This window comes from Acyrthosiphon pisum, chromosome A1 (assembly GCF_005508785.2).
Source record: "Acyrthosiphon pisum isolate AL4f chromosome A1, pea_aphid_22Mar2018_4r6ur, whole genome shotgun sequence".
NCBI lineage: Eukaryota > Metazoa > Arthropoda > Insecta > Hemiptera > Aphididae > Acyrthosiphon > Acyrthosiphon pisum.
The window spans coordinates 44,463,729-44,490,752 of record NC_042494.1 but is presented as its reverse complement, the minus strand read 5'-3'; the positions used below and the strand labels follow the sequence as shown (position 1 = coordinate 44,490,752).

At 32.3% G+C, this 27,024-nt stretch overlaps 1 protein-coding gene and 1 long non-coding RNA gene across 2 annotated transcripts in view; one reads left to right on the top strand and one right to left on the bottom strand.

Annotated features, from left to right (window-relative positions):
* The window catches only part of LOC100571057 (discoidin domain-containing receptor 2), a 163,227-nt gene that overhangs the window by 56,267 nt on the left and 79,936 nt on the right, over positions 1-27,024 (top strand). The window lies entirely within an intron of this gene.
* LOC107884786 lies at positions 19,093-27,016 on the bottom strand. The gene is made up of 3 exons (XR_003839020.1): positions 26,385-27,016; positions 25,870-26,003; positions 19,093-25,182 (listed from the first exon to the last, which is right to left on the bottom strand). It is a non-coding gene; the product is annotated as an uncharacterized LOC107884786 (long non-coding RNA).

Genomic DNA, 27,024 nt, shown 5'->3' with positions numbered 1-27,024 from the left:
AATGTATAATACACAAAAATTAAAATGTAACTTACAAATGAAAACTTTGTTTTATAAAACAGTGTTTATGATTTTTCTGAAATCATTCTTTAGTTAACTCGGTCAAATTTCTCGTTCGGGTTCAACGAATTTCTCTGTTATATACTTGTATAACGTCGGGCCCAGCAGGTTAAAAGTGACTAATTGCAACTGTTCCGGGTTACGAGTTGGCTTCGTAATTAAAGGTCGTTTTCGCAGAAACAAAATCCTTTCACCTTTTTTTTCTTTTTTTTTTGTCCCTCATACTGCGCGCACCCACGGCCCACACACATATACCTCGATTCGTCGTCACGGTCCAAAGACTTGTGGTGAGCCCGTTAGTTCGGCCAAGTAATTGCTTAGGGGACCATTAGCCATTGAATTATCTGACCTAAATCCGATATCTGATTCCTGTAATCTTGTCGCCCAAATCGTTTGTGAAAAAAATTATTTCTGGACGGCACGCATTATTCCTTGATCGCCGCATAATATACTAAAGACGTCCAGGCATACAATCACAACTTTACGATTTGCGATATTATTGTAAACCGTTTTGGTATTTTGAGACGTGATTAATACACGGCATTGCTCTGGAAATAATGTCGAGCGTTAAGTTTCCGCGACATTCAAATTACGAATTCTCGCCCGTACAGACATCGACGACTAATTATATTGTTTGGCCGTAAAATGCGCCGCTTACATTATTGTACAAAATAATATAACTTTAAACTCACTGCAGTAGGTACTCAAAATATAACTTTAGGATTAATTATAGTACAATGCGAATATCGTGAAGTATAGTAGGCAGAAGCAGTTAAAAAATGTAGAATCTATAATATTAATGTGCAAATATTCAAATAATATACAATTGGTGTAGAAGGTGTTTTTACGTAAAATATTATGATGTGAACTATATTGTTTTTCCTTAATCGGAAATTCAACGTATCTATAGTGTTTTCTTCGAAATCTATTACAGCACCACTGCTATCGTGTGTTAATCGTATTTTATATGGCACTATCAGAGAACGCATTCCCCCTCGAAAATATCAACTATTCACCCTCGTCCACTTCGTAAAAGTAGAAAAACGTGTCGAATTCCGATGCCAAGTGTACGTTGGAACTTATATAGTACGCCCTCCCACCGAATTGGTTTACATCGTCGAGTTCTTTACGGTACAAAATAGAATAGATACAGGATAAACGACCCAAATAGAAAAATCAGACCAAAGTTCTCCTATAAACTTTTACCCGTTACGATCCATTCCCCTGAGAGTTTAAATATCTCGGAAGTTGAAGCAAAAATATATTATATATTTTTTTTTTATTATTTTAACGTTGTACGCTATTGAATTTATAGAACACGCACGTTGGGAATACAAAAAGTATGAGTAATATATCAAAATATTTCTGTAAATAAAATATACTATCATATCAAAGCCATTGAATAAAAAATGTATTTATAAAGTAACGAGAAATATTATGAAATAACTAATTAACATTATAGCAATAACTAATAATTCGTTCTTAAATGATGATATTTTTATATTGTTTTCATAATTTTTACCTATATATTGTATTGATTTATAAAATTATAATTAAAATTTAGATTGGTGAATAATAATCACTTATACATTGGTTATATATTAATTATTATCTGAATAGATTATCATCAAAGAAAATAATGGAAAGTATAATATAGTATCTAATAAACATACTCACGTCTCACACATATATCTATATCGTTTATGAGTTATGATAAAAATATAAAATATACAATAATAATTTATAATATCACCCACGATTTATACTTGTAATATGATTTCAAGTAATTGTAATTGCCTATATTGTAGTTTCGTACTTGACCACTTGTTTAAGAGTTTTGATAGGACTTCCGTCGTTGTAATCCACGATAATAATATTATTATGTTCGTAGAGTGCAATGGTTAGAATAGGTAGCTAATGGTTGTGGTGGAGAGGATGAGAACAATATTGTACACGTCATATTATTAACATCATTGTTATAATACCTATGTGGTTGGACACTCGAAATCGGTGAGCGTGACTAATCATCTGGTTATCAGTGGAAGAGGTTTGAACCACTCCACGACATCATCACCCCATCTAGACCTGGATCTCTGCAGTGTATTTGGCGTCAAGGTTGATGGGTTTTGAATTAGTTTGCACATAACGCGATGATGGCCTTTGACGTGGGTTTTCCTCTTCCGGGAAAGGTAGACGTTTCTAACGTGTCAAGTCGTTTGTGTTATCACTTATAATAGTATGGACTCCATACGACCGGACAATAGTGTGTTTATACACAAATACAATATAGGATGCCTGTTTTCAAGAGATCCGTTCTCAACAGTGGTGTTAATGAAAAATGCATATTAATCCCTTAGGGTACGAGAAAGGCTGGGTCATTCACAATTTCCCAATAGAGCTTAATTATTTTAAATTGAATAAAACTGGTACCTTTCTAAAATATAATAAATAAGAATTGTGATAACCTAAATAAATCTACGAACAATACATAAATTAATTAACCATAGCAATATGATAACAAAAAATAGCAATTTAAGGTCGAAACAAGTTAAACATACGCCATACAGTATCTATTTCACTTAAATTTAAAGACATTCTTGACTATAATTGATTATATTTTAACATAACGTCTGAATAGATAATATAACGTGACAGATTAATGATGAACAATAATAAAAGAAAGCTATTTAAATCAAAACAAAAAAAAAAACAATATTATCATGCCGATGCGCAATCAAAACAAGAGCAGGAGTCATTTAACATAATTCCAGAAACGGAGAGACCCTCCCGCCGCCACAGGCCGCAGCTAACGATAATCCCCGTCGACGGTGGAACAAGGTCTACTCGTACATGACCGCTGCTGCAGCTGTATTGGCCAGCGAGGAGTCGTTGTCGCCAGGAGGGAAATTATTATATTATTGCGTGTGTGCGTTTGGGTGTGCGTGTGTGGCATGCGTATACATACGGGTGCTGCGAGTATTATATTAATCCGATAAAGGCTTCTCACACGCATGGTCGCCTTTGCACACGGTAGCCGCCGGACACGGTATACCAATTAAATCTGTACGTCCGAGCCCGGTAATAATCAACTTAACGGACCGGCCACTTCACTCTTCGGGCGGTGTGTGTGTTGTTTTTGCGCCGCACACACACGTCGCTCGTGTAGTCCATTAGTTTGCACACAGAGCTGGCAGGACGCGAAAGAGAGTGGAACGAACATACAACAACTATATTGCCACCCCCTCCCGTGGGCAATAATACGCTTATTTATACAGTGCCGCCGACAGACCTCGAGGCGCTCGTCCCGACCGTCGCCGCGTGAATTTCCTACGCCGACGGAGTCTACTCATCGAGGCCGTCGGCGCTTTTTGTTCGTCACGACCCCGATCCGCCGAGACACTCGCCGCAGCGGTTGTTTGCGGTATGCTCTGTGGTATACCGTGCGTGAGTGAGTTCGCGGGGGGAGGGGACCAAAATACTGGCTTTCGTCCCCGTCTGTTTTGTTTTCGAATTAGATATTTGGCTTTATTTTCGCCCGCCTCGACGAATCCGAGAGTATTTACTAGATATTCGAAAGCATAACAAATAACTACAGTACCTACCTATTGTTCATTAACGGAGTATAGCTATAATAATTGCCGTGTTGACATATCATTTGACTTTACCCGATATGACATATCATCATAATATAGTTTTATCGTAAAATTATTTGCGCTTATAGTTGTGTGGCATATACGTGATTATTTCAGTCAACTATATTGGTGTATAATAGTAAGCCGATCTGTGAAGTATAAATTCAGTGTTATCCGCCCACGATAATTAATAGCCAATAGATTAGTAATAAATATGTGTTGTTGAGTGTTGTCAAACGATTCGGAATCAAAAGGAACAAGCGGAAAAAAATGCGCAATTCCTCTCATAATTTTTTAATGTGTACAATATACACGTGCATTTAAATACAAATCAAAAAAACTGTACTCTAATACCTACTATAAAACTGGTTCACGTAAATATAGTTGGCTAATTTGTATGAAATTATATTAAAAAATTGTATAGGTAACATTTAATAAGTGTTCTCGATGTAGTTTAAAAATCAGTATGTTATTAAATATAATAATAGACTAGGTATATAAATAACACTTATTATTCGTATATATATATATATTAATATATTTTGTCGTATTAAATAAACTAAACAAACCTACTATAATAAAATAGGTACTTTATTTTGAGACTTCTGATACCCAACTGATAAAATAATCAACGCTAAAACCTAACATCACAAACTTATTTGACCTGCGTTTTTCAAATCATTAAAACTTTTATTTGTTCAACGGAAAAACGAAAATTACAAAAAATCGTTATTAATTTATTATTTAAAAGTGTTATAAGCTTTAAAAGGTTTTAAAGTTCTGACCCGGAGAATTACAATTAGTTATACTAGTAACATGGTAAAAAACTTTTTGTTACGATTATTCTCAGTAGTTTTGGCTCACAATGAACTCTGACAATGAATTCAATCTGATGGATCATAATGTCAGGTATCCATCAGTTTCTACAGTATACCTAAGTATATTTGAGTAATATACAAAGATTTTAACGAACGCTTTAGAACATGATCAAATAATTATAAAAACTATTTAGTCAGCTGACAAAGTCAATAATTCCGATTCAGTTTGTTTTAAATTCTTATACACTGCAATTTTTTTTAAATAACAGATATTAAGTATAGGTATTGCACTTATTAGATACTTAAAATTATCAATGTAAATCTCATTTTATTTGTAAATGTTCAGTGAAAATAACACTCCCGAATAAAATAATACCTATACTATATTGACTTATTCCCTGTGATGTTAAAACGTTGTTTATTATAAATTTGACAGGCGGTTTTGCGAATCGAACTATCAGACGATTACATTTCTCGTATCAATTTTACGATTTTCCAAGTATAATTTAAGATTTAAAAGTCGACGCAATTCGAAATTGGCGTTAAATAAAAAATATAAATAAATAAAATAATAATAAAATAGTAATTGCGTTCGGAATTTGGTTTTTACAAGTAGGCGAGCGGTGTCGAACATGATGAGGGGATAAACGATAAACAAGAAGGAAATGAATCGGGTGCAGAGGAAACTGCAACGGCTCTCTCTGTCTCTGTCTCTCACTCTCTCTGTCTCTCTCACACACTATCGTTCCTTCCCCTTTCTGTCTCTTAAGACAGTCGAGCTGGGTAGGACACACGCGTATAAGGTATAAATATATATATTATGTACTCGACAAATTATGTGCTGTCCGATCGATTTTTCACTGGTAGCGCCCCGAAAACTGTATATACACACACCCATCCTGCCATCCCGCCACACAGGTGATATTTTTAGTTTAAGTTTTTCCAGGAGCGTTTTCCGCCCGGCACGTAATAATAATATACGTGTCCGTTATTGTGTATGTGCGTCCGAGATTCGACCCGATTTTGATGGGCGCCGGTGCAAATAGATAGGTGTGTGTACGTATATATATTATATATATAGGAATATTTGTATTCAACTCTCGCGTCGGCCCATTTACTGCCGCTCTAGAACGCGGGTGAACTTCAGTGCCATCGTTCGGGTGGTGTCAGTGGTAGTGGTTGAGGCGAGGGATGTGGAAAAAAAGGTCACATTCCTTTAAAAATAACGTTGATGAGTGGGAAGGGTTGGGGGACCGGTACTCTGCTATCATACTTCGTCTCACCCCTCCCCCCCCCATCCTAACCAGCTAGCAGCAACACCAAGAATCTACACACCGCTCCCCTACACCGGAAACGCAACGCGTGAGTGTTTTTATCAACGTTCGGGCACCGCCGCCACCTCTGCCGGGCGTGTTTGAGACGAGACTCGTGTTTTATACTCGGCCCCCTCACGAAACTGCATCGCTCGCACCGCCGCCGCGTGATGGATAGCGACGCGCCGGTACTTCCGCCGCCTCGTCCAACCCCCGCCACCTGATCGTTTCAGTCTTATCGGAAATATTTCACGAGACCGTCTCCTCCCCTGACTTTGCCGCTACAACCGCCTCCACCCAACCACCACCACATATTATCCCGACTGCCACGCCGCGTCGATCTACCATACGCCACCAACCCCCCCCCCCCTAACACCCACCAAACGCGAACACCGCGCACCATTGCAGATTGTTATGAGAGCCGCCTGCACCCGCGGTGTATAGTGTGATTGATGCGAAAGCAGTGGAAGTGCACCGCCGCCGCTTAGTCCCGAACTGTATAATAGGTACTATGATGGTACACGCGCACCTTGCGAATGCGATTATCGCGGTCGGCTACTTTTTTTTTTTATCACTCTAACACGTAAACGATATGGTAGTTTAATACTGTTGTACGCGTCAAAACGACGGTAAATTAAGATGATAAAATGCGTTTTAAAATACGACCTAGAATAACAGACCGTTTTGACGCTTGAACATCATTTTAAACATAAAAATCGTGCGTATTATTATTGAAATATTTAGAACATCTCGGAAAAAATAGTTTTAATAAATCACCCAAACTGCTGAAAGATGAATATTTACGACGACTATTGAGCACGTTATATTTTTCAAAACTACGATCAGTATCGGGTATAATATAATATAAGTAGGAAGATTACATAGTGGTTATTATGTAAGTACTATAATACATTCGTTTTATAAGGGTTCTTTCTCACATGAATATATTATTTTAAGAACCAACTATGTGCGCATTTGATGGGTATACTGTATAAAACAAAATATTATTTTATATTTTATCGAAATGATTCAGCATAAATTAAATTGTGAAAATTGTCGAAAGAATATTACATTGTTTTTGATTTTACTTGATATTTGTGCATAATTCAATAAATAGGCCGAAAGAAAAATATCCAAGTAGTATCAAGTATAGGTACCTACTTCCTATTATATTGCTGACAGAATATTGAGAAATATTATTATTTATTTTGAATATAATTTGGTGTATCGACCAGGCATGTAACGTATCAGTGGACAATCGTCAACATAAAAATTAATTTCTCAAATATACTTTTATTTGGTATATAAATATTTACCCTCTCAAATTAGTATTTTCATCCTATGCTAAAGTATAAAGTATATGATTTACTATTCATCTAGTCTACGGTATTCTCAAAAAAGCACACCTACACCTAAATATAATTTGATGTATTCTTTGATCATAATATCTAAATTATTGAATTTCAAATTGTAAATATTATAGTAAATATTATGAGCAATATTAATTTACACAAGTTATATATTGTTATTGAGGTTTCATATTATATAAATTAAAAATAAAAATGTCATGTTGGACATTCTATCTTGAATCATTATATTTATTATTTTTTTACCAATATTGTACAAAAATAATTACATTTTATAAATTTCATAAAATACTGAAATCAATCAATTATACACTATACATATTTAATATATTATATTATACACGTATTGTATTTCATTAATGTGTTACTAATGTGAATTTAATTAATATTTATACTGAGCATAATATAGTATTTTTTTTGATTAGTTATTGTGATTGAAAAACGATTTATACGTTGAGTTCAAATACTAATGTAAGCTATTTTTTAATTATACCGAAAAGTTGATTTGGGTTTGAAGTTCAATCAATTTATATTCAAGAATAAATATTGTATATACCATTACCTATTTATTATTAATTTTACTAATTCTGATTATAGGGCAAAGGGGAAAAAATCAGCTATCAATAACATTTTAAATTAAAAATTGTTCATAATATTTTGTTTGCAATAAAGTATATCGACACAATTTATACTAAATAAAAGTATAAAACATCAATGGGACGTACTGGAAATACTAAAGTCAGTACGTGTTTATAAATAATAAAGCAAAGTTCCGCCTTAACGAGATTATTTCTAAGCAATATTATTATTTTTATTACATGTGACGTAAGTATAGAAATCATTTTATTGGTAATTATAAATTTATTCCTTCTGTGATCTCGGTGAGTAATAATATTATTCAAACTATCTAAGCAACGACCGAATTTCATCCAATCTCATTTCAAAGCTTTTTTCCCCATACTACCACGACAAACATGAAACTACCTGACCATCTGTGTATATTATAATTATAGTTATAGTTTTAATAGTATAATAACGAATTATTTATAATTTTACAGTAAGTACTTACATTTTTAATAGGTAATTACAATATTAAACTTTCGATACATGCTGTATTGTCATCGGATAAGCATTGTATTACATTTTTAATTATATTAATTGCTTACGAAAACATTTGTTATTCTTTTACAGCTTTGTACCTATTTCATAATGACTATTGTGTTCTGATTGTCGTCACTCGTCAGTGTATTGGTCGTTAATCATAACTTAATGTTATAATATAAACATTACACGTATAAAAGCAACTGACAAAAATTCGACAAATTTATAGAAATCGTATGATACTCTATAGTTCTAAACCTTGTGTTGTGAATCGATTGGTAGTGTATTCGTGGTTTGTTTGAGCCGTGCAGGAAAAGACGATTTTTGTTTAATTTACGTAAAACGCACCAACAAACCAGGATATCTTTTGAAACATTTTCTATTTTCTCCACTATTTCTCTATACACACAACCGACCGTATTTTTCTCTTTTAACTCTGGTTGACGATATCCTCGGAAGACGGCGGCACGGCGAGCCTTTTTGTGCACAGATGCTCGTTACTAATCAAGAATATTCGTCAAAGCGTTTCACTTCAGAGCTCCGGGGTTTTAATCACGGTATACCGCCTGTACCGGCACAGTATTCTTAAAAGGACCTGGAAATGATTAGAAGCGAGTCTCTCTGCCATTAATGTATTTGTGTGTGTATGTATGTGTATACATGATTTGCGCACATCACGGAAAATCTGTTTTCGCAGTATTTCTAGAAAGCTTTTTGGTCCAAAAACCATCTGGATGTAGATCGAAGGTGCGCCTGGTTGCGGTGGTGAAGGGTTGTCTTTTGAGCTGTATCTACCGGTGTTAGAGTGGGTGTGGTGTGGTAGAGGAGACGCCTTGACAATCTATCATTTGGCCGACGGACCGACAAATGGACCCGACAAAAGCGAAAAGTCGGGCGACATTGCAGAAAAAAAAATAAAAAACGAAATAAATAAATAAAAAGACTAGAGGTATTTTTCCTCCTCGTCTAGAAATACGAGACGTGCACCTTCACTTCCCCGGCACTCCTCCGGGTAAACGATTATATGTGACCTTTTTGGTGCGTAACGAACCTTTGCAAAGGGTCCGTGGTCGTCGTCGGATACCCTATACAAAATAAACGCATTAGTCATCACAGCTGTACATAATAATAATAATAATAATACGATGACGCGATATTCCCTTATAATTCTTGTCACCGGACACATTTTTTTCCCCGTTTCTTTCTTATATTATATTAAATAACATTTGCCACCGTTGCCTGTTGCTAAAAGCGTCGGTTTCTCTTTCACGAGTTTGCTGCCTCCTAGTCGATTCGTAATAATTGTAACCCCAACAAATATTCAACAGACCCAGAAACGAAAAAAAAAGAATAAATGGAGTGTATATTATATAGTCACTATCTATCGCGACTTATCGGCCTGACCGATATGTTTTTTTTTTTAAATCGGATTCCGTCACGTACACGACGGCGAACGTGTTATTATTTATTTCGACCAATCAGTTTTATTTTTTTTCAACTTCGTGTCATTAATATTCCTTTACGTTCGGATTGCAAGTACGGTTTACAAATGATTTTTCATTCTTGAGTAGTGCGCGCCGCCGCGAGAGAAAAAAAATATGACAACCACCCGTATAATACTGTTGCTGCTTCTGCACCAGCTAACTAATGGACGCCGATTTGTCAGCACGCAGTTTTGACTCTTCTGACGAGATGACTCTTTAACAAAGGACCTTTTGAATTATTACTCGGCCCAACTTCCTCGGAATTCCGATGTTCACCACTGCAACCATCAACGACGAAAACTCATTGAATTTTCAACGCGTTTTACGTTTTCTCTATTGAAATATTGAATGATTTTGGTCACACTACGTTGAACGACTGTGCCAATAAACTTCAATTACAAAAGTCTACGTAAAAGTTCACACAATTTTCGAGGCGATTGGGATTTCACATGGGAAATCTCAAAACTCTATATGTAATCAAATTTAAGACAAAAGTAAACTTAATGTAATTCTCACCTATATTATTACTTGATTTTATATTACATAGTGTACATTGTAATATACGATGAAAATATATATAACACATATTATAGTGTGAAAGTGTTGATAGTCAACTTGAATCTAATTATATTTCAATACATAATTTTTAAATATTGTAATTGTATAGACAAAATGCATAGATGACAGGTATTTATTTATTTATAAATTGACTAGTAAGAGACATACATTTATTAAACATTAAAAATATGCATATATTTACATAGTTATTTAATAGCAATTTATAGTTTAGCAGGAGTAGGTAACTCAAAAGTTGATTTGAATGATTTTCGTAGGTACTTATTATAATATAGTATACTATATATTATTGTTCGTTAAATATTCGAATGACACCTTTGAGAATTCTATACAATTATTTTACCTTATTTTATGACCCACAGTCAATACTTAAAATAATTTTAATTATCATTTGGAAAAATCTACATATTTACCCTGTAAATTGTTATGCTTTTTTCCCAATTGTCGAGGACATTTTATTTTATCGTTTATTACTCAATTCATCAAATTGTCTCTAATTAACTTCCTACAATTTATTTTTAGCCAATATAAAATAAGTAATTATTAGTGGTCTGCCTATAGTTTCAATTATATTGAAATGATGTAGTGAATAATATTTGTATTTGTAGTACCTACTAATATTCATCAACATACTCTATAGTTTTCATAGAATCTGCATAATTTTTACAAAACAATTCTATAATATGTTATATTTATTGTAATTGTCGAACTATCATAGTTTTTACTAATAGTTCTAAAGAAAAAAAAAAAGAAAAAAAATATGTTATATTTCGAAATCTAATTTGTCTGGATAATAATTTATTTGAAAATAAAATTATATTGGACTAGAATTATAGCCATAGTATTATAAGTTAATTTTGTACAACAGATAACTACAAATTTAAATCACGCCTTTTAAATTGTTTATTATTGTAATACAATTATCATGCAAATACTTTTAACTATTTAAATATAATAACAATAATTTAATAATTGTAAACGTTTTAAACATAATATATCCGATAAATTGCCTAATTTATGATGTCAAATAGTTCGCGTTAAGTAATTTTAATACATACGAACGCTGCACGTTATTGTTTGACATTACAATCTAACTGCTCAGGAGATAGATGGGATGAAACGTATTAACCGACCATATAAATTACTATCAATAATGATTAGGAGGTGCCTTTAATAAAAATTAATAAACTATGTGTATTATACCTACTCTAAGAATAGACTGCAATTATTAATGTAGAACGTGCTCGGGACCGACAGAACATCGACATCGCGATTTACAAAGTGAATAAATTGTAGATCAAATTTACGGAAGTCTAATGTGTACCATTAACCCAGTGAAAGTTCATTAAACGGTAATGGCACGTAATGGTAGCGGAGGTAAACGCGTCCGTGGTGGCAGGGTAAAGTGTAGTTTCTCGACGTTTACGGTTTACATAACAAATGCGTTTTGTGTTTTCACCCGGCAAATGTGAGAGTAAAACAGTTTCAAGTTTTTGGCCGGTTTTTTGGTTGTGAAAGGAGGTTTAGTAGTAGCAATAAAAATCTTTGTCCAAACATGAGCTGCATACCGTGACCAGGTTACCGAAAAACCTTTAACTGCATGTGATCGATAAAAAAAATAATAATTTGAAATGCTCAATAACAGCTGAGCAATTTTTTACCCGGAGTATGACGTCAAGGTTTTTATCTGATTTTAAATGATTGTATAATATGTTAACGGTACGCCATAATATTATTCATTATATTAAACACATCGTATTTCAACTCTATCAAAAATAAAATCATTATTGGATTGGCTAATATGTCAAAATGAATGGTAAAATACTTACAAACAATTTTGGAAGCTTATTGTGGAGCATCCAACAACAATACAACATCAACCCACAATAGTGGCCGTTGATATTGCAAGTATTTAACTTATTTATGAACGATAAAATAAACTTAGATTTTTGCATGAAATAACGCAAAAATGCAACAATGTATTTTATATTTACTCGTATATTCAAGTAAATTATATTTGAGTGTTTATTTCAAAAATCATTTGTAATAATTTACTTTTAAAAAGCGTAGTTATACTGCTATTATGATTCCTGATAAAATATCCACCCATATGCTTTTACAATTTTACGAACTCAAATAGATTTTAAAATTTGTAATACGATTTTAAAACGAGTAATTATTGGAACGTCAATAAATAATTAATTGAAAATCGAGATAAAATAATATATTATATTACCTAAACCGGTATAGTTTTAAATACGATGTAATCCCTGTAAATTGTATTGCTCTAGCTTTCGAGGATATATTTTTTTTTAAATACATTTGAAATTAATCCCTGTTTGTACATTGCAAAGCATTAATCATTTTGTCGATTCCCATTTAGGAATTTTAAATCCGGCTTTCATAAAATTAATTTAAAGTTTGAAATAAACTTTAAAATAATATCAGGATTTTGAGTTTAACATATTATTATTATACTGATATAATCTGTCTGAGGTACGTATTTAATTACAACGTGAAATCAATGCGTTTCCGTGCAGAACTCATTTCGTTCAACGATCCAGTCGATAAATCTAAAACGGTATAGACTTGAAGTGGATTTCTTCGAGACGTCCTAACAAACTTAACTCGTGATTTAAAATTAAACTTGACGAGCTGCGAGACGACAAGACTCACTCGGTCTGGATAGACATTGGGTTTTTGGAGTAAGCCTACCAATATATGGTGTATATGTGATCGGAAACCGGCGTCATTATTCACGTTTATACTATACATTTTATACGTTATTTATTATATTTCGATTTCGATCACGCATGAGACGACGTCATTTCCCGAACAAGTATATATATATATATACATCAAATCAGTTCAAAAATATCACGAAGACGCGAGTTAGAAATCTCGACGCGAATAAAATTAATATTATAATATATTATATATTTTTATATACTTATATATGACGGGAACGGTTGGCCTTTTCGCATTCCCACTCCACGATGCACCTACCTATATATATATTATATTATGCATGGTGAAATAAGCGAAGGCGAATCTCTCCGACCCAAATGCCATGGCGTGTATCCCATCACTCCCCCCGCCCACACGCACCACCACTCGTCACCGCCAACGGTGCCAAACCGCCTCCGTTCGATCATTCAACGTACGATCGTAAATCGGAAAACCCGCCGGGCGTAGCCGGTTTAACGTGAGGCTATTTTTCGCAAGACGGTCGTATGCGTGCAACACTGTATATAATAATAATAATAATAAGTGTACGTGTTATATTTTACTTTTTTTTTGCCTCCTTCCCATACTGCACTCACATCGCGCACTCGACGTACACGCGTATTTGATTTATGCTGCCACTGACTTTGCTCGATCTTCCTGTACACCGACTGCAGGGGATTTTACGTGGACGGAAGGAATATTATTCTTCGCGCAACACCGACTTATGGTGATGTACACGCCAGCTGTGTGGCCAGAAATATTATATTACAAATATAAGAGTGTACCTATGTATTGTATATAATATAGTATTGTATTTGAAAAAAATCGATTTTAGTTTATTGCATTGTAATCGACGTGGTTTTATGGATTAGAGACAGCTGATCATTCAGTTATTGGCATGAAAAAACTTCAATAATTTTAGTCATTTCACAAACTCTTCTGTTGTACAATACGCTCTTATAGGTACTTCAAAATCGTTATCGAATGTGTTCATTGACTTTTGCTTTCAAATGCATAGTAATATTGAACTCCCGCCACCGCGAGGTATTTAATGACGTGCTACCGATAATCGGTGTTTTGAATTTTTGATACGTTTTGTCTAACACACGTTTCTCTCTAGCTGTTTTTCAACGGAATGCATGTTAGACGGCGTATCGTATAGGCAAAATAGATACAATTTTCCTCGTATGTGTCCAAGGCATATTATTATGCTGCTATCTATGCGCACGTTATTCTTTATCATATTATAATAATATCATTAAATTATTTAGTTGGGATATTCAAATGCATGATTACTTAACGGTCTCGTGGAGTATTTGCATCAATAAAAAATCATGGACATAAATCCGTAGTATATTGAAAATATCGTCACGTATTCAGTGCAGATATTTAGTGATTTCATATGTGTTTGATTTTATCTCTGTTTTGAGACCAAGTGTGGTGAGTATACAATAATTACATTTTTATTTTTATTTTTTACTTTACAACTGTTTGGTTGGTTCGATAACGGTCTTATTTATTTTAAACAATTTAAAATGTTGTACACCAGAGATGGAATAGTACTGTGCAGTAGTTTTTCGCTGCTTTCTGCACAGGGGATATGGCGGTTTCTCTCACTAACTGGACAATCTCCTGCCCAGAGAGAGAGAGAGAGAGAGAGAGAGATGTTTTTCGTGGTCGATTGGATTCTAAACCACGACGGTCCGTGTTGGGACTGACACCTAATTCCCCCGAACATAATATACTACCTATTTTTTTTTTTTTTTTAAACGAATCAAAAATACAATATAATTTACTACGTATATCATAAACATACCTAGCATAACCGTTATGGTTTAACGGTATCAAGTTTGTCATAACAACATTTGACGCGTTTCTATCATTAGTTGTCGTACAAAATACAACAGTCATTGTCTGAAATCGGCTGCACTTTTGTACCTACACATGGTAGATAATAATAATATGGTAGTTTTATGCGCATATTATTCGAAACCGTTAATCGTTACCATATGAATGTGGTTATATTATATAGACGTTACTCTTATATTTTAAATGTTTGTATTTAATGGTACGTTTAATGTCATATTTATATTATACGTCGTTATAACATGGCAACTATACAGCGTGCATTGATTTTATATTAATATATTTTATTCGATTCTTGTTAATGTCACATATTAAATTATATAGCGGTCTATAGTAGTATTACCGAACTATCGCAACCACGTATACCATACAATCGCATTTGCGTGTTTCACAACTCAATCTCGACAAACCGTATATTTTAATGAAATTTTTGCAAAAAAATGTATAAAGTTGAGGCTATTATATACCACAATAATAATAATCGTTGTAAAGTTTTACAACATTTATGTCGATATGGTTTACAATTTAAAATCGCGTGCGCTTTCAACGTTTTAACACACGCCCACGTGTCCGTATATATGTATTTGTTTTTGACGTTCGAAAAGGTCGTATGAAGTTTCATTTAGAACAGTAAATGTTATCAAATTATATTATATTTTAACGTGAACAAATATGTCAAACCAATAATACAATGCAATATGCACGCATAACTGAGAAACGTCCAAAATCCGTAGTAATTAAATGTTCCTATTGAAAAAGAGGGAACTTTTGCTAATAGACGCAATAACAATAATTTTAAACCATATTTTAATTAAGTTAATCGAAAGACAAATATATTTAAATATGGTCGATAATACAACGAGAAATAGCAATTAATTTAACACTCATGTATTGTTGCATAAAGGGTTCAGCCCAAAAAAACATATAATATATTGGTTAGGTTATATATAATATGTTATTGTGTATATTATTAGTGGTACTAGATCACTAAGGGATCATTTTTATTACCAACGCTTCCAATATTATACATTTTATATTTTTTAAGTAAGTATAATGATACTGTGTAATATTGTGTTAAAGTTAATATTATTATTGCTTTCATTAATTAAATGCAGTATCATTATAACTAATTAAATATGAAAAACACTGTACTGCAGTTCTATAAATTTGAATGTTTCTGATTTTAAAATTGAATTTAAATTAAGTAATAATACGGATTTAACATAATTAATACTTAGCACAATAAACATTATAATAACAAATATTATATAAATTTTTGAAACTCCTCACCACGTGATTTAAAAGTTTATGACTTATGGCAATAAAAAATTAAATACTTTACCATATAAATAAAACGTTTAATTTGTGATTTTCATATCAAAATGTGTATAACCCTAAGTCGTATGTACGTTGTTTGTAAAATCTATCTATAAATCTTGTCAATTCTGTCATATCATTAAAATTTAATCGGATCTCAAAAGATTCTATGATATTTTTATGTTATATAAACAGTTAAAAAATAATTCATAAAAGAGTATTTTATTCCGATCAATAACAATAAACCGTTTTCATCAATTTGCACTTGAATGACTCCTTTAATGTACTCTAATTAAAAGCGTTATTCATCACGTATTTAAAACCCATAAACTGGAATAGGTTGGACAAATAGTATACTTATTAGCAACAAACAATAACAAAGTATCATACAAAATAGAATGATATAAAAACAAACTAATTGGTTGAAAATGCTCAGCAAAATAATATTATTTACTTTTAATCAGAAAACAAATCATAACATTTAACGAATATACAAAATATATACTAAATAGTATATGGGTACAAACATTTAAAAATAACATCATTTTTATATTATATTATTATATTATTATTATGATTGTATTATTCTTTTACACGTATTAATTGGATATAATATTGTATTCTGCAAGTGACTATAGTTGATACGGTTATAGTCTTGTTTTGTTTTATGAAGGAAAATCAGCACGAATCAGAAGTAAAGGCCTTAAAATAATAAATAAACCGTAAACGGATTTACACTGCAATCTATGATAATATTATTATTACTATCACTATCGCGCCGTCGTTTTAAAACAATAAATTATTATAATAACACATTGCGAACTGGTGGTAAATTTGCTCGGACCTATCGTCCCGTATAATACATTTACAATAATAATAACAATAGTAATGACGTTATATAGGCCGTACACGCTCCTCGCCTTACATTTAATATAATTATAATAATCACACCAGTCCGCTGCGTGGAGACGACGACGTTGTGCACGGCCGACGGGTCCCAAAGAAAAACTTCACGTCGACGGCTTCGCTCAAAATTAAATATATTCATCGACGGTGCAGGCGATCGGCATAATAATATTACCATCAAAATATTGTATACATGCGCTGTACTATATACATAATAATAATATTATATAACGCCTCCCCCCCACCAGCAAACAGTTATCAGCAGTACTGCCACCGTCGTCGCTGATATCGTAATTCCATTATTATTATGATTATGATTACGACTGTTATAATATATTATTATTACTATTACTGTCATTATCTTCATCGCAGTGTGTATATATAATATATGCATATTATGCATGATAGGAGAGGTCCGCAAAATCAAAACCCCGAAAAGAGTTTACGCTCGGAGACGGGCGATGTTGTTATATTATTATTATTATTATTATTATTATATAGCCGGGCGCGAACGACGTCGACGGGATTTGAATTTAAATCGAGCAAGCCGACGACGACACCCACCGACACGCGCGTCGGGTGTAAAAGAACAACAAGACCAAAAATCACCACCCGCGCCTGCCACCACCGCCGGTCCTACCCACCCAGTCTACTATAGTATAGACGACCACTATAGGATTCTGCCGGAGGGCGGACGCCCGTATACATAGCTATGTATGCAAATCCTCCGGATTAATTATTCATAAAGGAAATTAGAACGTAGTTAACAAACGCGACTGGTGAACCGGTATACCTATATTTTGTGCAGTACACCTTGATTCGAGAGCACATATACCCGGTATCGTGGAAAATACGAGAGCCCGATTACCGTGACAGCAATCCCGGTTACGCATGTTTTATATTATTACACGACGTCCACGAATTCGTTTAGATGAGTGGCAATGAAACGATCAAGGTGGGTTTCCACTTCATACGTGTGTACGTTTACGTGCATATGTTGACCGGATACGTTCGATATGAACGGTCTCACAAATGTTCCCCATCGGTTAATATGGATTAGATCGGTTAGGATTAGTAACAATTTAGTTATCTCATATATTCTTATGTTTTCAATATTGTTATCAATATAGAGCCGTGTACGCGTGAAAAGTTGAGCTGGATCCAACTTCATGGTATCATGGTCAAGCCTGCGGTAAGAACGTTTAACACTCTAGTATACCAAAAGCTTACCATGTATACCAACCAATCACAGAGAAGTATTTTTACGCACAAACACGTACACGGATCTAGTGGAAACCCAACTTTATATAGAACATTAAACTGCAGTGCGGTCTATAACAATGAACAACTTATTCGAAATTAGATGAGTACCTATGTATGGTATTATACTACATCACTATAAATACGGCGATGGTGATTCGTTTGATCTCTCATTTATCATGTTCATCGAAAAATTTGTGAGTTTTAATTCAATAATTTTATCTTGTAATCGTACGCAGCGCTATAATTTTCGAGATTAGGTATAATGTACTAGTATAATATTATATAGTATACAATCACATGACCAACCATCATATGTTGGTATTGTAACCACTATAACCATAATAATTCAACAAAAAGATCTCATAAGATCTCAAAAATCATTTATCGACATATTTTTCATCCTTTTATAGATTAATTTGTGTAAAATGTATGTAATAGATTAACTGTATGAATATTGAGCTTTATAATTTTAGCAGAACTTTATTATCACAATGTATCACGAGATATTTTTCACCGAATTCAGTCGTTTTTGAGAAAAGTCTTTACGCGAACTTTATATGCGCGTTTATAATATTACGTTGTCGTATGACGTATACAAATTATTATAATACAATATATATATATATATATATATATATATATATATATTATACCTGTTACAATATATTATTATAATGATGTAGCGATTGAAAAATAAAATACCGGAAAATGCGTCCACGAGTTTTCCTATTATTCCGCCGTGGAAAACTATTAGATATTTTCATTTTCCGACAGAGCTTCCGGCGATGACTTTGTATCATGCGCGGTTAGTGGTGTGCTCGGGCGCGGCGTGTTTGTGTATATTATTATTATATAACATTATCATCCGCTTCCTCGTCGGGTCGTGTCGACGCACGCTAAAAATAAATAGCCAATGACTTTTGATCAAAAAACGCATTTCACCCCGAAACGGTCCATTTGATTTCAATACACTCACCGTGAGTGTATTTATTTTCACTACACCTTTGTACGATATATATATTGTATATGTATATATACTGCTATAACAGATTTTTTTTTTTTGCGGTCCGGTGGGAGTTCTGTAGAGCTCTGAAAGAATTTCTCTCACTCTCTCTGCCTCTGTCTCTCTGTCTCTCTCCTCTCTCTTCCTCTCTTTTTCTCTCTCTCCCATACTCCCTCTGTGTGGTGTACGTCTCTTGATAAATGTATTGTCACGTGTATTAAAGCTCTTGCAATTTCATTTCATCAGCGTGGCTCGCCGTTTTCGCCGAAACTACGGGTGTTGTATGTCCGCGCAGCTGACCACGGATGTGTATATATCGATTTCGTGCACTATTATGGGTGATGATTATTTTTCCATCCCCAAATACAATATACATATTTATTACCTACCACGAGGTAAAATATTGTTTTTAACTGTCATGATACTGCAGATGCTCGAAATTCGTGAGAGTTTGGTTTCTGTGCGCGCTTCAAAATTATTTTTGTTGCACGCAGCCAAAGCGGTGAATTTTAAAACGGCCACGTAACTTTTCGCTGGATTTCCAGTGCGTTGCGTGGATTTTTTAATTTAGTTGTGCTATTCATTATTAATTTTAGTGAATAAAATACACCGTTCGAAACGATCCTCAGCCAAACTTGAGGTAAATTTAATTCATAATAATTTTAAAACGCTTAACGTTATTCATAAATTCATAATTTATTTGATTTTTGAGAATTTTGTGCATAATTTATCTGATAACTCCTACAACTTTCAAACCCTGTTATTATCATAATTAATTCTTAAACATTTTCAAATCAGACTACCCTCGTATATATTTATTTAAATAAAACTTAAAATGTACTTAATAATACGACTTTTAAATAACTTTTAATATTATTTTTTATTTTTTGTAACATTCATTTATTTTTCACCGTATCGATTGATATCGGATTGAACTGAAATCAATCTAATACGTATACCTAATATAACTGTACCCGTCAATTTTCTCGTCTCAAAATAAATATTAAATATTTGTGTTGCATTTTACGTGTCAAATTATTATTATTGACTTTTAGATTAATTTTCGAACGTCTACGTATAATATTTGATAATTCTAAAAGTTTGTTTTTTATTATAATATGTTTATGATGAAAATTTATTTTACCATGAACCAACCTTTTTTTCTTCTTCGAAATCGTAATCTACTAGCTAGGTACTCGCATACCTCTATACCTATAATAGTTGAGCACAATATTGTTATAAATACAATTTCAAACAAAACTCGTCTCTTTTGTTCATAATTGTTTGATATTAATATTATAATATACGATAACCCACGTTATAATATTTTATAAAATAAATATTTGAGCATTTATTTTTTTAATATGACAGCGTTTCTAGGAAACCTAAAAGGTCAACTGTGCATAATATTAAACGCTGTAAAACGTTAGCAACATTCGGGCAATTAAAAATATATAAAATGCTAATTAATCTGACCATGTCGTGTTGTCCTGTGCATTATAATATGCAATGGCATTATTAAGTCGTAATAATGGAAATAAGTAAATTATTATCGTGCACAGATGGATTTATTGTACAATAACACGTATGCATGACTGCAGTGGTACTTATACACAGTATAATACATGTTACATAAAGTTCACGATTAGACTAACATAATATAACGCCAAAAAAAAAAAATAATATTATTATATATTATTATGTATTATATTGGTATAATATTATTGTAAATCAACAACCAATTTATCATTATATACCACAGGGCACGGTTTGATTGTCAATTGACGTAAATTTAAACGATTCGTGATATATATATAAGCAGTAACCATCGTTCATGTACCTGTATATTATGTGTTATCATATATATTTATTGGCATTCGGCAAACTTTTCAAATAAATATACTTCAAGTTGGCACGATAATATTATTGCTTTTTGAAATTACTTGATGATGATAATAATAATAATAATATTATAATACGACATTTTAAACGATCGATAGCATTGCGTTGACATACATTAATCATTCATAAATAATTACATCGGTAGCCCCAAAAACTAATGTATTTAATAACGTTGCTCTTTTAAAACACACCTTACGGCTTGCACACCCCTATTATATTACTATTATTATTAGTTATCGCACAAAAAAAACGGTCGTTATTTATATTATAATAATATCTTGGCGTTTATCAAAATTCAAAACCATTAATACATCGCAGACGGCTTCACAAACTCTTCGGCGGGTTAACGTTTTCGTTTTCAATGTCCGTTTTCTGTGGTGTATTATTTAGACAAAATCCATTCGTTCGAACGAAAATAATAAACAAAATCTGACAGAATGCTGTACATTGGGAAGTATTGTAATAGCTGACAGCCACACGGAATCGCTTTTCTGGAAACGTTTCTTTATTTTTAAAGAATCACATGAACTCTTTGTTTTTAGCTGTAATTAATAATGTATGTTATTAGGTGTAAAATATAATAAATAGATAATTAATGATTATAATATTACTCATAGACGAAACTGTTTTATTTTTATACCGCGAAATTGTCTACCTCGGTAACCTACCATAAAAGTACATACGCAGCTGTCGAGCATAAAAAGCAGAAATAACTATCATGAAATTAAAATTAAAATCTAATATTAATGTCTAATAATCTAAAATCGATATCGTGGAAACAAAAATTAAATCCTTTGGTAAAATATAATATAGTGAATCACTAAAATTATTACAGGTTATGGGTTATTAATAATAATCAATATACTGATTAAATAGTGCATGAATACGAACAGTAAATATAATATTATTTCGATTAGGAAATAAATTTATTAAAATATTGAATAAATAATCATATTATATTATACGTGAGTTGAATATATATTAAACATTGACGAAAATTCTGAAGTGCCATCACCATGTTTGACTGTTTAATGATATAAAGTTGGAATATTAATTTTCAGCATATTATTACAATAATGGCTCAATATTATAATATTATATAAATATTATTGTCGATCCTAAAGTAAAAAGTTAAAAAAAAAAACCGAAGCGAATTCGACGCATGCAGTAACGTCACACATAATGATCGCCACTATGTATAATAATATAATAAACTAACGCAGCCAATTTATAAAATAGCATCGTAAATAAATTATAACGGTTTGGACGTTTCCGTGAGTAAGTGATGAACAGGAAACATTATTTTCAAAGAGTCGAATACGAAGGGTGGCTCTTATAATACGTGCGCGGAATACCACATATAGGTGCACCTTAATTTTTGATAAGAAATCTAAGGCCAGCAGCAAACTGCAGCAGTTTTATAAACAACATTTTTACGTGGAATCGTTCGTAAACCTTATCGTTTCGATAAAATATAGTACAGTAGTCGCCTACACGGATATGTTACCCGTTAAAAAAATAAAAACATGAAAATAAATAAAGAAAAGTGCCGTGCATCGTTCCTCTCTATACGCGCGCGACCGTTGTAAATCACATACAGACCTATACAATATTATACGTACATGTGTAAGAGGTATTTTTGTTTTTACGAATCGTATAATTTTACGACTTTTTCCTCTTCCTCTCGCTGCAGCGTGACGTGATTTGGAGGGTAGTTAGGGGTGCCTGGTGTGCCTGGTGTGTATGTGTACATAGTATAATATATATGTGTATAATCGGACCTCCAAACAAGAGTAGGTTTGTGACATGCAACGGGAAAACGACACGCAAGGCATAGTCTATAAAGTATATAGAACTATATTTCCCTATCCATGGTATATTATTATTATTATTATTATTATACACGATATGATATGGCTCTAAAGCTGTATAGTGTGTGTGTGTGTGTGTGTGTGTAAGGAGATATATTTTTTCGCCCTCCAACCGTACTGTACGATTCACAATCCATTAATTTTGCCATGTATAATCACCTCGAGCCATACGACATAACGTATATTTTATAGGTGAGTTATGCGCTTATACCGATAACGTAAATGTTAACAGTTTGTGCGTATCTATCCGATATTATGTATACATCGTATATATGAAAATGTACCTATATATTTTTAGTTTCTTGTCGATAATTTTGCCTACACAAGTGTAATAGAATTATTAAAATTTAGATAGAAAGTGCACATTTTATTATTGTTATTACTATTATTTTATACTGACTATATAATACTGCAGAGTATAGACATTAGACACGAAAACACACATATTGTTAATCAGTTAAATCAACATTTACCTACGACAGATTAAGAATATATATACAGAACAAATAGTATTATTATATAATGTAGGTACAAAGCAAACACGAAATAAGGGTTTAGTTCAATTTCACCACAAATCTATGGCTAAACGTTAAAAAAAAAACCAACAGAATACCTAGTAGTTGTATACTGTAAACTCCATGACCTAGTCGCTTTCGGCAGTCTTTATGTAGGATCGATTGGGTGACATTAAAATTATGGGTCCCAGAAGTGCTATATTTCATAGTAAGAACGCTATTATATAAAGTACCTTCCACAACGAAGCCGTCAAAAAAATTGTTGTAAAACTGTAAAGAACGTTTAGTAACAGTTTAAATAAAGGAGAAAACTTGGTAAAAAATTATCCATTCTATTGCGTTTTAATTTTTAAGTAATACATCGAAGATGGTAATTTATTATTCAATCAATTTCTAAGCTTTTAACCAATGTCTGACAGCTTTTCTTTAGATATACCATCACTTTAATATCATTATGTTTACCAAATAAATCAATCATTACCCGCCAATTTAATTATTTACAAATGTAAACAATACTTTTGCGAAAATTTTATATCCGTACAAATCAACTTAATCATAATATCATTCATATAATTTGATGTACCTGCGTGATATTTACATCAAAACTCGAAAAAAATATATATATATATATATTCACCGCAATGGTGTAATTAATAATTATGCTTTGAATTCAAAGGATTTAAAAAGTTTATGCCAAGATGGGGTAATTAAAAAACAATAGAAATCATAATAGGTTTCACCCTTGAAAAAATGTTCAGCGAACTCCGAAGAAACGTGAAGTCTAATTTATTCGGTCTTATGATAAAGGACCAGCGGTGAAGGACAATAGCGAATAACTAGCGGTGGAAACGAATATTTGTTTTTCCCCTTAAAATTACCAACACAAAGAGGATCATTATACGTTCGGGACCTTACAAGATTTCGAAGCATTTTCACTCATAACCACGTAGATAGCCGAGTGGCATTCCTTCGAACATTGCAGACAAAACACTTCATTGCAGCGCAGTCTGCAAGATGTCTACCTTACGCGTTTGATGACGTTCTCGATGCCCAAAACTTTTCAAACTCCGTAATTATTCAAACAACAAGATTTTCAACTTGGACTATAGTTTTGCTTCAATCAAAGCCCCCCGTGCACAGCCCTACTATATATATATATAACAATAGTTGTTAATAATATAAAAGTCGGGAAACTATAACAGAAATCCTTATATTGGCCTAACTCACTAAGATAATTACTGTTGTATTGAAGTAAGCCGAGTACGTCAAATAATTACTTAGCTAAAATCATATTTTAATTAGTCTTGTCGTTTTGTTAAGTATTATTACTTTACATAAATAATTGCAATCAATATAATGTGATATTTAGTATATTGTAAAGACTAAAGGTATAATATCCATACTGAAAAAATGTTCTTTTATTATCATCCGTCAACAGTAAAATCCTCGATTGAATATTACCTAAAAAGATAATAGTGATTCTATAGATGATTCAGTGAGAAATAATAAATCCCTATTTAAATATTGTATGGTTATAACTAATCACTACCTATTTACTATGATTTAGTGATAATTTAAATTAACTATGAAAGTATATATACTATAATAACTAGTATTGAGATTTGAAACTATGAAATACAAGGTGATCCATTTAAGTGTCTATACATTTAATATTTGAAAAAGTTTTAACTTTATTTAAAGTTTATTTTTACATAATATAATTTGATGTAATAAAAATAATATTTTTACAATTTTATATCATTATAATTGTTTAAGTTTTAGTTTTTTGAATAACTACATACTTTTCATAACAGAATACTTTTTTGGACAATTTCTTTATACTGGGATTTCGATCGAGTAGTTAATGAGTAACTTTTCATAACAGAATACTTTTTGGACAATTTCTTTATACTGGAATTTCGATCGAGTAGTTAATGAGTTATATTAAAATGAATTTAAAGAATAAACAAAATGAAACAGAGTGAGTAGGGTATTTTACAAAATATTGGTCCATTACTATGCTCATCAATACCCTGAATATTTATAAGTTGTAACTAGTTATAACTCGTTTGAAACTCAAGTTTTAAGTATACGATTACCCAAAAAATATTTCTTCACAAAAACACCGTAAAAAACTTACATACATACTGAATTTCGAATATATCTCGACACAAGAACACCTCTTATCTTCTCCAATCGATAGCCGAAATTCTATACAATCATCCTCAGTAAACCCCAATCATCTGTAATTTCGTCACTGCCGTCAAACTGCAATCCAAAATCTAAATAACATTTATGTAAAGTACATGATATAATTATGTCCCTAATGTATATAGTTAAAATATTAAATATAAATTCATAAGTATGTAAAAACCCTTTGAAGTTTTGTACACGAATTTTGCCCAGTTTTGTCATGTGGCCGAGGGCCTTTTAAATAAAAAAAAATTTATGTTATTATTCAAAAAATAAAAAACTTAATAAGTTTTAATTAGTGGATGGACTAGATTGTCATTCAAATATTTCAATGATTATCAGAATTAAATGGATGAGCTTGTATATTTGGAAATTATTTACGGTATCTGTGATGTTAAAATATTCTTAATTTAATATTAAATCCGAAAATATATACAATAGAAAATCGTAAAAATACATAATATACATACAATTAATCCGTTTTTGAATCCTTATACTCCTAATTATCTTTCTAATATTTTCAATGTGAAAAAATCTCAGTTTTCGCTGGAGGTGACTTTGCCCGGGCAACGCCGAGTGCGACAGCTAGTATTTTATATATGATAACATTTATAAATCGTATTTTAATATTATTATATTTTTATACATATACGAGTTTGTTCTTCGTTTTTTTTTCTTTCGTGAAATATGGACTAGATACAAACTTTGTGAACAATATGAAACTTAATAAACAGTGAACGACATTTCTATCATTCGACGTTCATAAACGATAAGCATTAGTTTGTATTAAATTTTCAAAAAAAATCATCTGTGTTTCTTGTTTGCTCACTGTCGTCTGCGCCACGCGAAGTTGTAAAAAGTTTTGACGAACATTATTCTGGCAAACTCGCGTCTTTCGGGTCGGGCCATTACCAGAATTCGCAAGTTATTTACAATGTTTACGAAATTAAAAGTTTTTTTTTTTCCCAGACTGTTATTCTTATACACGTCACGTGAAAGTTACATGCAGTCCTCTCTCTTAGACATGACGTGATTTGATATACCATGTTTTGTAAATCTGTAAAAACTTTAAAGACGATTATTAATCATTTTTTTTTCTCATTTTTACAG